The 16,435-nt window shown below is 32.8% G+C and overlaps 1 protein-coding gene across 20 annotated transcripts in view; it reads left to right on the forward strand.

The window, feature by feature from the left end:
- Positions 1-16,435, forward strand: part of LOC105229482 (CUGBP Elav-like family member 4) — an 823,207-nt gene that overhangs the window by 610,146 nt on the left and 196,626 nt on the right. The window contains exon 1 of one of the 20 annotated variants that reach the window (XM_049458207.1): positions 13,774-13,970. The exons of the other annotated variants lie outside the window; for them this stretch is intronic. The gene's annotated coding sequence lies outside the window, so the exon portion shown is untranslated. Of the gene's footprint in view, positions 1-13,773; positions 13,971-16,435 lie in introns of those variants that run through there. 20 annotated transcript variants of the gene reach the window in all.

Consider the following 16,435-nt stretch of genomic DNA (forward strand, 5'->3'; position numbering starts at 1 on the left):
TTCATACATAAACAGTTTACCAAGCAACTGAAAAAAGTCTAACTTCGATTCCAGCCTTTTTACGCTCCTCAGTATCCAAAAATTACACTCAGACTTTGAAACTTTATCACAACAAAGGTTATGCGCAATTTTGGGCAACAAATTTCATGCCACCGCAACTTTTATCCCTCACCACATTAGCGCTCATTACAGAATCATTATATGTGCTTAATTAGTGACTACAATTTATAAATTAGAATTACGCTAAGCATTTGAGAGTGACTAATTCGTGAGCGGGCGCGCCACGCTTTTGCAGACGCCTAATAAAAGCGCTCGAGCCGACATAACAAGCCAAACGCAACTTGGCAGCCATACTAAAATGCTTAAATGCAGCAGCAAATGCGGGTATTAGCACAAAACTTATAGATGCACGCATACATGCACACATATGCGAGTATATAGTGGTGTTAGTGTGGAGTGGCTACTCTCCAATGTTCGCCATAAACATAACAATAACAAAATGTACATATTCGTGGCGTATGTGGCGCATAGTGAAACTATACAACATCTGCTAGTCATAACAATAATAGAATTTAGACGAAAGCAACAAAAACAATGAAATTTTGTGCATTGTTAGCATTAACAATGGACGGCTTTACAATGCGATTTAGGAATATTGCTCAGTATATAGGCTGAAATACATATATACATGTGTGAGCTTATATATGCATGCATTTAGGCAACAGTTTGTATGAATTAATTGAAATTGTGTGTGTTGATGTGTATGTGTTGATGTCTATATGTTCCTGTATGGCTGCTGAGAACAAAGCATTCAACGCGCCATTGTTGCGTCTTTGTGGGAAGCCTAGAAATTACTGCTGCTATGCAACGGCGCCGTGCAGCGAAGCTCATATATGCGTAAATATACCCAAATATATTTGTTTAGACACACCGTTTACTAATGCAAAATGCGTCACATATATAGTTAAGCATGTATGTACTTAGCTCAGCAGCCGTGCTATTGTTTGACCAAATATTGCCAGGTATTTTCGTCGGTTTGTGAAATTCCAATTGCCAGCGCTGTTGTGTTATCGAGTTGGCTTCTTATCCCACCCGCCGCACCACATTCCAATTACCAAACAGCTTATGTTCAATCATTACTGCCTGCATTTGCAACCGTAAAGGTAGTTAATATGAATAATATGTATTTATATTCTCATATACTCGTACATATGGTCTCATATCATATATGATTCATTTTGCAGCAGCTAAGCTCGTCCTCAATATTCAAAGCAATGCGAGCTATTGTCAGCGTGCTACACCACAAGTTAGCTTTGAAGTTTTGTTTGACTGATAGTAGAGAAAATTGTTTGTAATTGACAGAGCTAGCATTGATGAAATATTCTGCTATTTGATTTACGCGCACCGAAAAGTATGCTATGCATAAATTGATAAATATTTTTCAAATAAAAATTTGCCAAAATTAGAGAGATTTATTAAAGTAGACACAATTTTTATCAATCAAACATTATTTAAAAATTTAATTGATTTAGATATTACATTTTTATATAAAGCGCCAAAAGGTATGCTACATTACTAACTTTTATGTTTACTGAAACTACTATGTTCAGCAGTTTCAATGTAAGATGGCGACTGACTTTATTGAATATGAATATTCATAAAAACAGTGTAAAGAAATGAAATTTAGTGATGCCAGCTTTATACTATTTCATAATATATTCCCTCCACTAATTGAGCATCCTAAATTTTGCCTAAACTGCGGCGCCTCTATACAAATTTATTATTTCTGGTTACTATATGGTTATTAGTTTCGAGGAGTTATTAGTTACATATATCAACCAATGAAATAAGAATTGGATAAAAATTAAAATTTTTTAATCCACACTGAAGTGTAAATTTTTTGGAGAAAGTCTGCTTTTTTCACAATTGAAACAAAACAAAATATTTATTTTGAAAATCAAAATTTTCAAAAGTATTTCGTTCAAAATCAATTTATCAATATATTCAATATTCATCTATTGTAATATTATTTTTTTTTGGTTTGTGGATTCGATTACAAAAATAAAGAAAAAAATCAAAATACAAAAAAGTTGAAAATTCCCAAAATTAGCAGCGGTTGAAAAGGAATTTCAAAAATTCAGACGTAGTCATACTAACGATTTCAACCCTCCTAGCAATCTGAAACCAAATACGGAAAATTCGAGAAAATGACGACTGCCTGCAAAAAAATTAAGTTTTTTTTTACATCTTGACGGTTTCTAATTTCTGAAAAATAGTAAAAATTTAAATTTCGGAATAGTCCATAAATAAGACACTCTAAAAAATTCAGTTAAATTGTAAACTAATTCTTTACAAAAAATTTCTCTTCACAACAATTCAAAAAAAATGGTATATTTTCTGAATTTCAAGTATATATAACCATATAACCCGTTGATAAACAATAACATATACACAAAACCTACTCAAATGCAGAAAAAAGATGTTTTTTTGAAAAATAATTATTAAAGAATTTGAAAAATTCTTAAAAAAAATTCCAGGCTGCTTTTCACCTCTCCTCTATAGCCAACACTATCACAAACAAGTTTTGCTTTCATAAACTTTGTACTAATTTTATTAAACGATGCTCAGCCCTCTTCAAGACTCACTTCAACATATAATACTACTTCTAGTCAAAGCTCACCACTTATTTGCACCATCAAATTCTCACTACACTGCCTTTAACCACCTTTTGCCACCCTTAGAAACATACCTACTACAATTTCTATTAATTTATTGTGTAATTTGAGACAAATACTTGCGGCTTACATAAATATTTATATGGTTATCAGTTGCCTCATCTGAAGTGTGTTTAAAAATTTCATTAACTAGTAGCTAAGCAATACCCAAACTCTGCTCTGCAACGCATGCACAAACACACATGTAATACGTGTCAGCAACACCGGATATCAGCTTGCCAAAGCAGCCGCTTAAACTTGCACAAGGCTTATAGCAGTAAGCTGCAGATCGCACTGGTGCGCCATGGCGTATGAGCATCATTATGCTTGGTTGACTGCATCGCACACAACTCTAAGTATACCTGCTTGTTTTTGGCAGCGACAGCAGCAGCGCTGGTAGTGGCAGCTACCATTTAATTATGCTTAGAGCAACGCCACAACTTTGGCTTGTAAGAACACGAGTGTGAATGACAAATCCTTATGCTAAATATATGCTTAATACGCCACAGAGCGCAAGTTTGGCTGAAAGCCGGCCGAAGGAGGTAGAAAAGCCATATATGCAATATTGCAAGACACATGAAGTGAAGTGCAGGGATGATAATGCGGAATTTGTTAATGAGGAAGCAAGTAAGACACGCTGTGGCTGTGGAAGGTGCAACACGAGACCAGCTAACAAAGTTTCGCCTCCAAATAAAGTATAAAGTATTTATGCATACTTCATTATAAATACTCATATATGTTACAGCTGTATGTGTATATGTGTGTTTTGTGTGCGCTTAATGAAGCTTATGAAATATAGTCATGCATAGCTCTTGGTTATTATAGAGAGTTAGCCTTAAGCTAGATAGACTTGGCACACAAAGCCATTGTCAGTACATGCACAGCGCAGTAGCAGCTGCTACCGAACTGCTGAAGTTACATACAACAACAATAACAACAACACAAAGCATAACAGTCTGCCAAAATTTGCAACAACTATTTCGGCTTGTGCACAAACAAAAGCAGCAAAGATGCGCTAATGTGAGTAGCTGCGTGTGTATGTGTGGTTGGAGCGCGTGAATATGACAACCACTCGACGACACTGCACTTGCACACACACACACACATAATTAAGTGCTGCTAGTTGAAAAGGTGCAACAGCAGCAAATAGTTTTAGTGAGCACTCCGCCACATAAACACACATACAGGAGACCGTTCACCACAAACTGGCCTAAGGTGAAAAGTAATTATGAAGCGCTGCTGTGGCTGCTCTTCTCCATGCAGCCAGCCATAATGAATTGTCTAGTTAGTGTATTAAACTTGCCACAGTTGTGTGTGTGTTTGTGTGCACTTCGGCACTTGCGGCAGCTTGTGGCAAATGCAATCTCTTGCCGTCAGTGGCTTTATGCAACAACAATACATCACTGTGCTTAACATAATGGCAGTCGCAGGCACTCCATGCTCACCACTGTGCTTTGGTAGGTGAAACGAAACACACGCGTTGTTGCAACTAAATTCGAGCGTGGCATAGTTAAGGTCTCACTTGCCACTTCCGCTGCGAAACTAGGTAGTAGCAAACAGACGCACGCGGTTCCTACTTAACTGTGGCATGTTGCATGGTTATTTGGTAGCTGTTTGCAGTTGTTGTTGGCATATGGTCTCAAAGCTTGTTCTGTTAATAGCCGCCATTTGGTTGTTAATATTTCAAAGTGTCACGCTCTGCTTTAGTGACCCAGTGCGTAGAATTTATAAGACGAAAAAATATAGTAATTGTTTCTTTTTTTATATAAAAAGTTAGTAAAGCTTTCTTAATAAGCAAGTGGTTTTATCTAAAAAAACTTTATGTATTTTAGTAAATATAAAATTCGAAAAGCATTTTCATATTTTGTGCGCAAAACTTTGAAATCGGTTAAGTTATTTTAGTACTCAGGAAACCTCTCTCTTCTCTATTCTATTTTTTACTTTTTCTAACTAACTCTCCCTCTCCCACTGTCTCTATGTATTTCTCTATCTTTTTCTCCCTTGTGCGCTCTCCCTCTCCGTCTCTCCGATTTTTTGATATTTTTTGCGTAGAGCTCTGATATTGGTCAAGTTGTTGTAGTACTCAAAAAACATCTGTCTTTTATGCCGCCTCTCTAAGTAAATTTCCCGGTCTTTCTGTCTCTATCTTTCTACCTCTATCTCTCTCTCCCTTTCTCACTTTCTCTCCCTCCTCTCCCTTACCCAGTTCTCTCGCTTTCTAAATATTTTAACATTATGTTATCCTTCTCTTTCTAAATAAATCTTAATATTAGTGTTTTTGCTCTTTCGTGAAGGCCTTAACTTTCTAATCTCCTAAAATATTTTCACTACATCTCTATAAATAGCGTTCACCATATATGAACCAACTCTCCATAGCCCTTGCTATGATTACAGATTCAAAGCATCTAGTTTCTATATTATTTTTACTTTTCCTTAACTTTTTCTGTCTTTTGATGAATATATAAATATTATTATATTATTCTTCTCTTTCTTAATATTTCCTAATCTTTCTGTTCTTTAATTACTTAACTTTCTGTCCCTCTATAACATTTTCTCATATAGACATCTTTCTCACAGATCTATATACACATCTCTCTGTACGAGTATATAGCTTTTCCTAGGCAACTCTCTATAGCTCTTTCTCTTTACTATAATTACTGATCTTCTGCAACCAAATAATATTATTTTCACTTCACTTTAACTATCTTTACATTGTTTTAAATATTTATACCGTTAGTCGAAATCTCCAAGAGATCACACAGAGCATAAGCTGCACCCCAATAATGGCGTCTGAGTTGCGCTCATTCGACTGAGTTTTCAATATATCAAAATCCTTATAAGTCTCAGTATGTTATGAAATAAGCCTCTAGACATAGCAAAAATACAACAAAACAAGCAATTAAATTTTGATGCAAACAAAAATAAAGAAAAGCAACAAAACTGTATACAAGAAAATATTTCTCAATTAAATTCTACGAAAGTGGCATCAAAGGCAAGTGGAAGCAACAATTACGCTTACAACTCAAATGGAAATACCGCTCTGAATTATTTGTATTTTGTATCTGTATAAGTTTGTGCGTGTAGGCAATCACATGCCACTTGCAAGCCGCACAAATAGAGGCAATCAAGCAAAGTTTCATGCGGTATTTTTGAACTTTTGCGCCTAAAGCTAGGCAACCATGTAAGAGGCGCCACAAAGCAAGCATATCGAAAGTAAATGAACAACGCATAAGAGTGTGTGCGTGTGTGTGTAGGTGGTTTCTTAAGAGTTTGTGTCTAAGTGTGCACTTGCTGTGAAGTTTCGAAAACGCTTTCATCTTACAAACACTTTTCATGCCAAATGCAAAATATTTCACGAAGTAAAATTGTTAATAAAACTTAAGTAAAATTAATACTATACTTTGTATGGCTTGCTAAGCTAACAAGTATGTGTGAATAATAAAGTGTCTATGTGTATGTGTGTGTTTGCATATAAACACAAGTCCATTCACTTTTGTAAGCTCACCCCTGTGGCTGTGCATATAGGTAAATAAATTGGTTTCGTAACCACAAAACCAAACGAGCACAATTCAATGCATACCAACAGGCGCTGAAAGCGAAAGGTGGGCAAACAAAGCGCAAATAACACACAGTTACTCATGTAAGCACAATATATACAACTAACTGTGTGTGGGCATATAAAATTCACACATATACGTACATCAATTGAATTCAATGCGACGTCAGGCTTGATGGCGAAATAAATTTTTCAACTATGCAAACATTTCCCCACCGCACCACACCGCCACGCTTTTCACACCGCGCAAGCACCCACACCGCCGCGAGTGCCGCACTTACCTTAGCCATCACTAAATGGCAACATATGTTGCACAATTGAAGCGGAAACAAAAATGCCGTAACAACAAAGATGCTGGCGGCCATGGAAATGGTGATGGAAATAGGTAAATTTATGTATAGACAAATATTCACATATCTATACATATATATATAGAGTTGTATATGTGGTAAAGCGCAGGAATTTAATCTTGGCGGTAGTTGATGATATAAGCATAAAGTTGAATGGCATGCGGCTGCTGAGCAGCGCTGTAGCTGGCACTAGCTTGCTGCTGGCTGTAATGCTGAGTGCTGGAGCGCAGCGAAAATTGCAGCGCATTGTTGTTGTCAGTGATGGATTAAGCAACACTGCAAAAACAAAAAAAAAAATCTGCAATAAAATAAAATAACCCAAACATATTGGCAACGTGCTTGGGGCAATGAACACGCGATCACGTTGAAATACTATTACTCTGGTTGCTAGCAATCAGGCTACGCGGCAACTAGCTTGGTGCTGGCATACAAATGCTGAAGCGCTACGTAAGAGTTGTACTATTTCTGTCAGTACATATGCTATGTATAGCGTTATATAATATAAAAGAAATGCATATGTATAAGCATTACTTTTTTGTGTGTTTTTGTGCTTGAACGGGTCTTGATTTAAAGCGCAGCATTGTGTAATGCCAAGCAATATCGCTCACTATCGACAGCGCAGCGTAAAATCGTAAAGCGTTATGTAGCAAAACGTGACTGCTCGAGATGACTTTTAGCTGGCTTTTCTCTGGGAATTTACTATAACTTGAACAGCAACATTGTGTTTAAAAGTTAGAAAAAAAAATTTTGGTTAAAGTTTTGGTTATATTTTTGGTTAAAATTTTTATACTTTTAAAAAATTTAGAAAATAATACTTAATATCTCAATAGCAATGAAGTTTTTACAAATTTCAATAAAATGTAGGCAAAAAATTAAAAATAGTTCTGAGGAAAACGCGTTCAAGGATAAACTAATAAAACTGGTTGGCGACATTTGAGAAGGCTGTACCTCAAAAACTATTTGAGATATTGGTTTCAAATTTGGATATGTTATTCCTAAAGTTTTCAAGTTTTAGATAAAATAAAAACAAGAAAAAACATTAACTTTGGCAGCACCGAAGCTATAATAACCTTCACAAATACAAAAGATTCCTTACAAGAACTTGATATTCATACTATACTATATGCTATAGTCATCCTATCTGAACAATTTTTTAGAGGTTGTACCTCGATCTTGCACAATAACACCTGTCAAATTTTATGAATATATCTCTAAAATGAAAGAGTTTTCCCTGCAAGCACTTGATTCCAAACGAACAGTTTGTATGGCAGCTATATGCTATAAGTAATCCCATCTGAACAATTTTTCTGGAGATTATATCATAGTATTAGTTAATAGTCCCTGCAAAAGTACGTAATGATATCTCGTCAAATGAAAAAGTTTTACATACAAGTACATGTTACCGATCGTTTAGTTTGTAAGGCAGCTATATGCTATAGTGACTCAATCTGAATAATATTTTCGGAGATTTCATCATAGTTTTAGGCAATAGTCCATGCAAAATTTCGTTTATGTATCTTATAAACTGAAAGAGTTTTCCATATAAGCACATGATTGCGATCGTTGAGTTTGTATGGCATGTACTTATATCCTTTAGTGGTCTGATGACAGCGTATACGACAAATAAGCCGCTTCTTGGCGATCAAAAGACGTGTGCGAAATTTCAGATCGATAACTCGAAAATTGAGTGACATAAGACATAAAGACGGCTAGACATGGCTGAATCGACTCAACCCGGCATGCTGACCATTTATATATATTTTTTATAAGCTATCTGATGATAAGTGTAGATCTCATTGCAATACTGATAATTACGCCCCATAAGATATGCAATAGTATGCACATATTTCAAATTTTCTTTAAAAAATCGATTTTATCTTGCGCTTCATATAACTTGCCACACAAATAGTACATAAAATGAAAACTATATATAAAGACAATAATTCCACATTCTCCACTATTTTAATTTAATTTGTGTGGTTAACAGGCATTTCAGTGTGTGTGTGCCAGCATGACAGTGCATGAAAGAAACATCAAACCAAATACGCTGTCAGCAGGCAGCCCAACATACAATCAATCAACCCAGCGAACTAACAAACAACGCACACACATACACAAAAAAGTGGATATTCGAAGACATATAAATTTGCACCCTATATTATTCATATATGCAACCACACATACCCATGTCATGTATTAGAAAATTGTTGTTGTGCAGCATAACGGCACTCATGTCTTGCTGTTACGTGGTTTAATGCAAGTTCCTGTCTGCGACAGCACATGTGTGTGTCTGTGTGCATTTTGCAATTAATTGAACTTTACTGCTGTGACGCGCCAACACCAGCGCGCACTCTTACGTCACACTCCGCTACAATAAAAAAAAAAAAACAAAAACAAGCAACACTCTAGCAGGCAACATGGCAAGCAGGCATGCCAGCAACAGCAGTGATGGCAACGTCAGCGGCAACGCCAGCAATTGCGGTGTTGCCACGTCTCCGTTATTGACATGTCTCGCTTGCTTTCGCCAACATTAGTTATTGTTGTATAATATATTGTAGTTGCCTTGCGCCTTTAGCTTTGTACTTCATTCTAATAACATATGTGTCTGTTGGTTTAGTGGCACCCACCGCCGTCTCTCCACCTGCGGTTAGTGTGTAGTCATCAATTGTCGGCAGCGCTAACGCCAGCGCAGCAATGTGGCACATTGAAGTTGCCGTCTGTTGCCGCAATTGTTACTTATAACAGCCACATCAACGCCTCTCGCCACAAAACACAATCAAAACGTTGAATTGCTAGCCTGGCTTTTGCTCTGGTTGCTTAAAAATGGCAAATAGAAAATTTATAAAAAATAAAAATAAAGAGTGTGGGGAAAAATAGTTATCTTTGCCTGCCATGTGTTGCAGCAATTTACTGCGAATTTGCTGCTCATCATTTTGTTGGCATTTTTTGTTTGCAAATTGCCACTGAAACCGCGCTCCTCTACATTCGATAGTTGGCAGCTTTGTGGAAAGAAAATATCAAAAAAAAACTATTAAGGTAAGAGCTTCGTAGTATGCCGGGAGACTTAGTTAACTTTGGCGTTGGCTTTGTTATTTCAATGCGACAAAAAAAATAGAAAAAAATTTTAGAAGAGAGCATAAAAACGAATAAAGAAAGCATAAAAAGGCTTATAATCTCAAATAAGTCTGTGAGTTCAGAAAACAAAGATATACCATTATATAACTTAGAAAGATTAACAATACATTAGCTATTGAAAGTAAAAAAATTAAAAATACTTTAAAGTATACCCAAGATTTACCGACTATACTCTTTACTGCTAGAAGTTGATCACGTAAGTCACAACTTAACTACTTCATTAAGATACAAATAACGAAAAGAATGTTACATTGTTATATCCGGAGCTTTCAGTTCTTAAAGCTATAAAAAAACACTTAAAACGCTGATAAGAATATATTGACACATAACTATGAAATTTAAACAAAAAATATATATTTTACACATCAAAAATAGCCACGTTAAATATACGGCTGCTACAAAGTATAGACCAAACCACACCAATTTTCTGAAGCCACAACAAAAATGTGCTCTTCATCTTCTTCCCCTTTTTCCTTTTCATTAACGCTATCAATGCAACCGCACTTCAAAATAAATTGAAGCTTGAAAAATGCTTCACCGTTAGAAAAATCATACAACAATAGCAATGCTTATCTTCTCTCTTCAATGTTTTAATTTCCTAAAAATTTCGGCGAAAATATCCGCAATCAATTACAAGCACTCAGAACTATTTCTACACAAATATTTTGATTAAATTAGCAGCAACAAAAGCAAAGTACCTCATATAATTGTTGATTGTGTGGCTTGTGTAATTCGCGCTGGTATGTGGCGGCAGTGAATTTCGCTGATTCGACAGCAATTTCTAAAGACAGAGGTAATTGCATTGGAATTTCATAAGTGACTGAGCTGTAGTGCAAGCGCCGCTAAGCTCAAAGAGCTGCAATTTTATTGGCATTTTCAAGATTCTATTGTTTTATGAAATGTGGGGGAACAATTGAGGTTACAAGTATGTTTACAAAGATATTTATGCTGTTAGATAGATATCAAAAATTCGTGCTATAATTATGAAAATTAAATGCTCAGAGCTTTGGTGAGACTGGTATAACATTTTTTCTCTTAAACTATTCTGTATTAAATTATAAAAAGAAAATTAATTATAATAAACTTATTCTAAAGAATATATTATGTATCTTACAATTTATTTATGTCTATATATATATATATATATATATTTACGTATTATTAAATTTATATAATTATATATTATGAATTATTAAATTTTTCTTTAAATCTAACTAATCAAATAATATATATTTATTGTGCTTTTATCGCTTTATCCCACTTAGCTTCTAACTCCACCCACATATATGTATTTATATGAGTGTTGTTCTGGTTTGATTGTATTAATTAAGAAAACGGTTTGTTTCTAAAATAATATGACTTTAATAATATAAAAAAAATTAAATAAAAAATATGTATTATTGTAGAAAAATATAAAAAAATGTAACAAATAATAAAAATACAAAAAAATATTTATTTTGAATATCGAAAAATGGATTTTATATTTTAATCGAGTTCAATTAGTTTTTGGTTTTATTTTATTGTTACTGAATGTTGTTGTTAATTGATGTTGTGCGTAAGACAATAAACACAGCTCAAAGGAATGTGACTACAGAAATTACAAAAAGAAAATACTAAGACAAAAAATAAAAGTGAAAAAAAAATAATAATAAAAATTTTAATTTGAGAAACTAAATTTTTTAAATTCAATGCAAATATAATAATAGAAGTTATCATATAATTTAAAAATCTACGAAATTTCAAAATATATTTAAGAACATTTTTTCAATTTCTTAAAAATACATGTCTCAAATTTTCAATATTATTAATTTTTAAAAAAATTTTAATAATGGTTATTTAATAACAAATAAATTATTAAAAGCAAAGATTAATTAAAATGTAAAAAAATGTTTCTGAAATTAAGAAAAAAATTGAAAAAAAACTCTTTTTACAAATTAAAAAAATAATAATTTGGAAATTTAAAAAATTAATCAAAAATAAAAAAAATCTAGTGTTTTAATAAAAAATGTTCAAATATTAAAAATATTTTTAAAAACAAAAGTTTCTACAAAATAAATTTACCCGCTAAAAGCTTTCAAAACAAAATAAAGCAATTTTAAATCAATTTCAAATAATAAAGCTATTTTTGAATACAAAATATTTTGACATAAAAATTACACGCTGAATTTTAGAAAAAAAAAATTTACTAGTTGAATTTTTCCAAACTTTATACAAACAGCTTTATTTGCTGAGTTTGATAAATTTAATCGTTGTATATTCAAAAATTTCTGTAACAAAAACTTCTCGCTGAATTCTACAAAATAATTTACTCGCTGAATTTTACAAAAAAAACTATCACCTTGTATTTTCCAAACTTTTCACAAAAAATTTACTCGTTTCCAAAACATTCTGAAATAAATTTACTAGTTGAGATTTTTAAAACTTTCCTTCACAAAAACTTACTCGTTGAATTTTCGAAAAAGTTCTACAAAAAAATGTAATCGCTGAATTTTCCAAAAATTTGCTAAACAAAAAATTTAGTCGTTGAACTTCTATCAAAAAATCACTCGCTGAATTTTCCAAAACTTCCCAAAAAAAGAATTTACTTGTTGAATTTTCCATTATTCTGCATAAAACTTAGTCGCTGAATTTTCCAAAATTGTATTCAAAAATTTGACTTCCCACCTTTTACATTGCATTAATTGTTTTGGTAAATGTTGTGCGTGTTTTCACAATATTTCAAGTTATTTAAAAGTATTTTCAGTAACTCGTTAATTGTTAAACGCTACACGTTGAACATTTTTTAATCGTTACTCGTTAAACGTTAATGTGTTTCCTTTCACGTTACTCGTTAGTCGTTGGTTAACATGTTGCCGTTATGTCGCATCAAATGTTTATTGCGTAAACATTTACAATTACAACAACATCAACAACAATAATATTTATAAATTATTTTTTTTCTTCTTCTTTTCTCTTCTTTTCATTCTTGTATACGAAACCGAACCGTACGCATTTTAAACCAACAGCTTATCAATTAAACAACTGCAACAACGCCAACCGCACACAGGATGTCCAATGTAACAACAATGCCAGCAACGCTGCCGCACCAGCTCAGCGCGCCTGCGCAACAATGGCACTGTAAATACCAAGGCAAACGAACGTAAAGCGCTACTAAACACAAAGTGATAGATTGCATAAGCAAAAGTGTGTAACAAATTGACAGTTTTGTGCGAAAAATGGCAAAAAATTATTGTTGCTAAATTAAACAAATTTTCAAAAAAAAACGTAATAATTACAAAACTGTAATCCATACGTCCAGCGCTTACAAAAAGTAAATAGAATTAAATTAATTAAATAACAATAAACTAAAAATTCTTTTGAAGTCGCAAAATTAACGAAATTCGTTAAAATTGGTTGCTTATAGCTCGCGTAGCGAATAACTTATATATATAAATAAATTTAAAAAAAATATTTACGAAAACATATTTGTGCATACACAAAACTCTTAGCGCCAATTGCAACTGCTTAGCTTTTCCTATACACTTGTGGTGATCAAACGTTTCAATTAATATATACTCACTTATACATAATTTAGCTGTAAAAATTTAACGCGAAATTTGTAGTTTTAGACGCGTGCCTACTGTAACTCACAACTTGGTGATAACGCAAAAGTCACTTGATATTATTAGCAAATAAAATTCATAAAAAAGCAAGTAATACTTACAAAAATTTAAAAGCACACACAATTTGAAACTCACACGTCCGCAGCTGCTACAAAAACATACCTTAATTACGCGAAAAATTAATAAATACATTTAATTAAAATATGAAATAAACATTAATGCAAATATTAAATAAAAATTAATTCAAATATTAAATAAACATCACATTCATTTTAGTAACAGGTAAATTTAATAATTAAAGTTTAAAATTTCTTAAAGACAAAAAAATATAAATTTCCTAAAACCAATTAGCAAACTACTAAACAAAAATACAGGGATAGCGATTGAATTAAAATAAAACAAAAAAAAAAACATTTTATGAAAAAAAATAAATATTTCATTGCTAATATAAAATAGTTAAATTTTAAATAAATTAAAAAAAATAAACAATCAAATCGAAACAACATTACTTAGTTAATATTAATATAAGTTCTATTAGCAAATAACACTTAAAAAAAATCCAAAAACTGGACTCTAAAGAGCGCGGTTACCAAGGTTTCTATTCATATAAAAAGTAAGCATATCATATATATATTAATTTTAAATTATCTCTATACATACTTTATATACCAATATGCATCCTACATATCTAAACCTTCTATTTATGGCGGCTCATAATTTTAAGACAAATTATTTCGTAATTTTACTTACATTTAACCCACTTAAACTACGCCAAAGCAAGGACAGCGAACATCAAGTTCGTGGACGCATAACACTCAAGTAGTATTTCTTGTTGATAGTTTTGCCGGTCAGAAGAATTCGTAGTACACCACACCTCAATAATTGAAAAAAAAACTGTCACAATAACCCTGATTTTTTACCTGCTTTGATGTGGTTTTCGTGATTTCACTTTTTCCACGATATTTGGCGGAGTGATAGTTTATTTCTGGATTGCTCGCACAGATCCAAGACTCATCGCCAGTAATAATACGTTTTATGACGTCCTAGTAGTCGAAAATCATTAATTTTGGAACCAATATTGCTTTCGCTTTTCTTAAGTCCAAATGAATTTTCAAAATGCCAGTCAAATTCTTGACTTTTTCCGTCGATTCTCAACCACAGATTTCTGTATTTTATTGACGTGTTGATCATCAGTTGAAGTTGATGGCGTCTTGGAAGTGGTTCGTCGCAATCTCGACCCTCTTTAAATAATTTGTATCAATTAAAAACACTTGCTGTAGCGTCCTGAATGGGCATCAAAAATTTGAAAAATGATAGGGTGCCTTATATTAACACATGGATCGTTATTTAACTTAGTTCTGCCAAAATGTATACTTCTAAATTTTGTGGTTTAACGTAATGACTCCTAAATGTATACTTCTAAGTATATAAAAATTTGTACTGGCTATGGAAATTTAAAAAAAAATCGTTATTTAACTTAACTGCGCCTAAAGGTATATTTCTAGATATAAAAAACAATTGCATAAAAAAAATTTAACTACATTTTTATTTTATGAATTTTTTATTTAATTAATTAATATTATTTACAGAAATATATAAATATATTATATAGGAGATATAGAGCCGAAAAAGTAAGGTCTCACCGCATTCCTTTCATATTCATTCATGTAGATGTTATATACAATACTTATTTTAATAATTTTAAAAATATTTATAAATTATGTATAACAACCAAACACATTGTACTAATGACAACCTTGTTTTTTTCAATTTCAGGTAAGTTTCTTTGCATTCATTCAATAAAATCTCAAAACCGTAAGTAAACTGTAATAACCAAAATTTTATTCCAAAAAATATGCCAGATAAAAATTATGAGAACTAAACTTCTGCTAGAACCAGGTATCAACTTTATTGTGGAACAAGAATTAAAGTAGAGAAGTTCAAATTTATTGTTAGATATTAATCAGTACTAGCACAGATCCTCACTAAGAAAGTATACCAAAATTATCTACAACAAACAATGGGTCTAAAGAATAGAAATTTTAAAGCAATCGCTTTGAAAGCCTAATATTACTTTTAATGCCCCCCAAAGATAGACTAACGAACTTAACACGCTGCATTTTTGCATAACTTTTCATATAACAACAAATATCAGGAAAACAGATTGAGTAGTGTATTCGAAATTCAACTTTTTTCATGATTTTTCAAGATCTGTTTAATAATAACAAATATGTAGGAACCAGACAAATTTTTTAGTAATATTATACCTTAAAATTGCCATGTATAATATAGAATATGTATATACATAATATACATTATATATTAAATACAAAATTGGTTACATTGGCTTTCACCACATTTATATTATTTTAAAGATTAGTGTTCCCCTAATACACAAAGAAAAACTTCTAAGCCACTCACACACATGTACCCTAGCACCAATGAAACCCCCACCAGCAGCGTTAGGAAACACTCACCTGCCAACCAATAAAATTACGTTGATCCCTGACGCGTCACAACTTAAATTTATTTGACATTCCAAGAGCTGCTCATTGCTGGCAGAAGATTTACGCCCGTTTCAGCACAGAACCGTTAAACACATACACCAACACACGCAAGTACTTGCAGTATAAATTCTCATTTGCGCTGAGCTCTTCTTTACAATTGGCATTTTTTACATTTTTATGCGCGTCAATGTCACTTTTATGGCCCCAACAGAGCTGAGGAAATCTTTAAAAAGCATAAAAATATATTTGAAAGCAAGTAAAAAATCCAAAAACAAATAATAATAAAAGTGCATTACCTGCTTAGCGACGGACCAACACAATTTAACCTGCTGCGGCAGACAGTGGCAAGCAATGGAAAGAAAGCAAACAATTATGAGCATAAACAGGCTATGGCCGCTGTAAAAGTTGACTGTCACCAGGGGCTTTGGTAAGCCATTGGGTCATAAAAATTGCAACGCAGCATTGTGTTGGTGACAGTGTTGCATGGCGGTCGGCACAAAATACGTTGGTTAAAAAGTATTTTAAAACGACTATCGGGACTTTTGAGACTTTCTATAGTACAAAATTTAAG

This window comes from Bactrocera dorsalis, chromosome 5 (assembly GCF_023373825.1).
Source record: "Bactrocera dorsalis isolate Fly_Bdor chromosome 5, ASM2337382v1, whole genome shotgun sequence".
Classification (NCBI taxonomy): domain Eukaryota; kingdom Metazoa; phylum Arthropoda; class Insecta; order Diptera; family Tephritidae; genus Bactrocera; species Bactrocera dorsalis.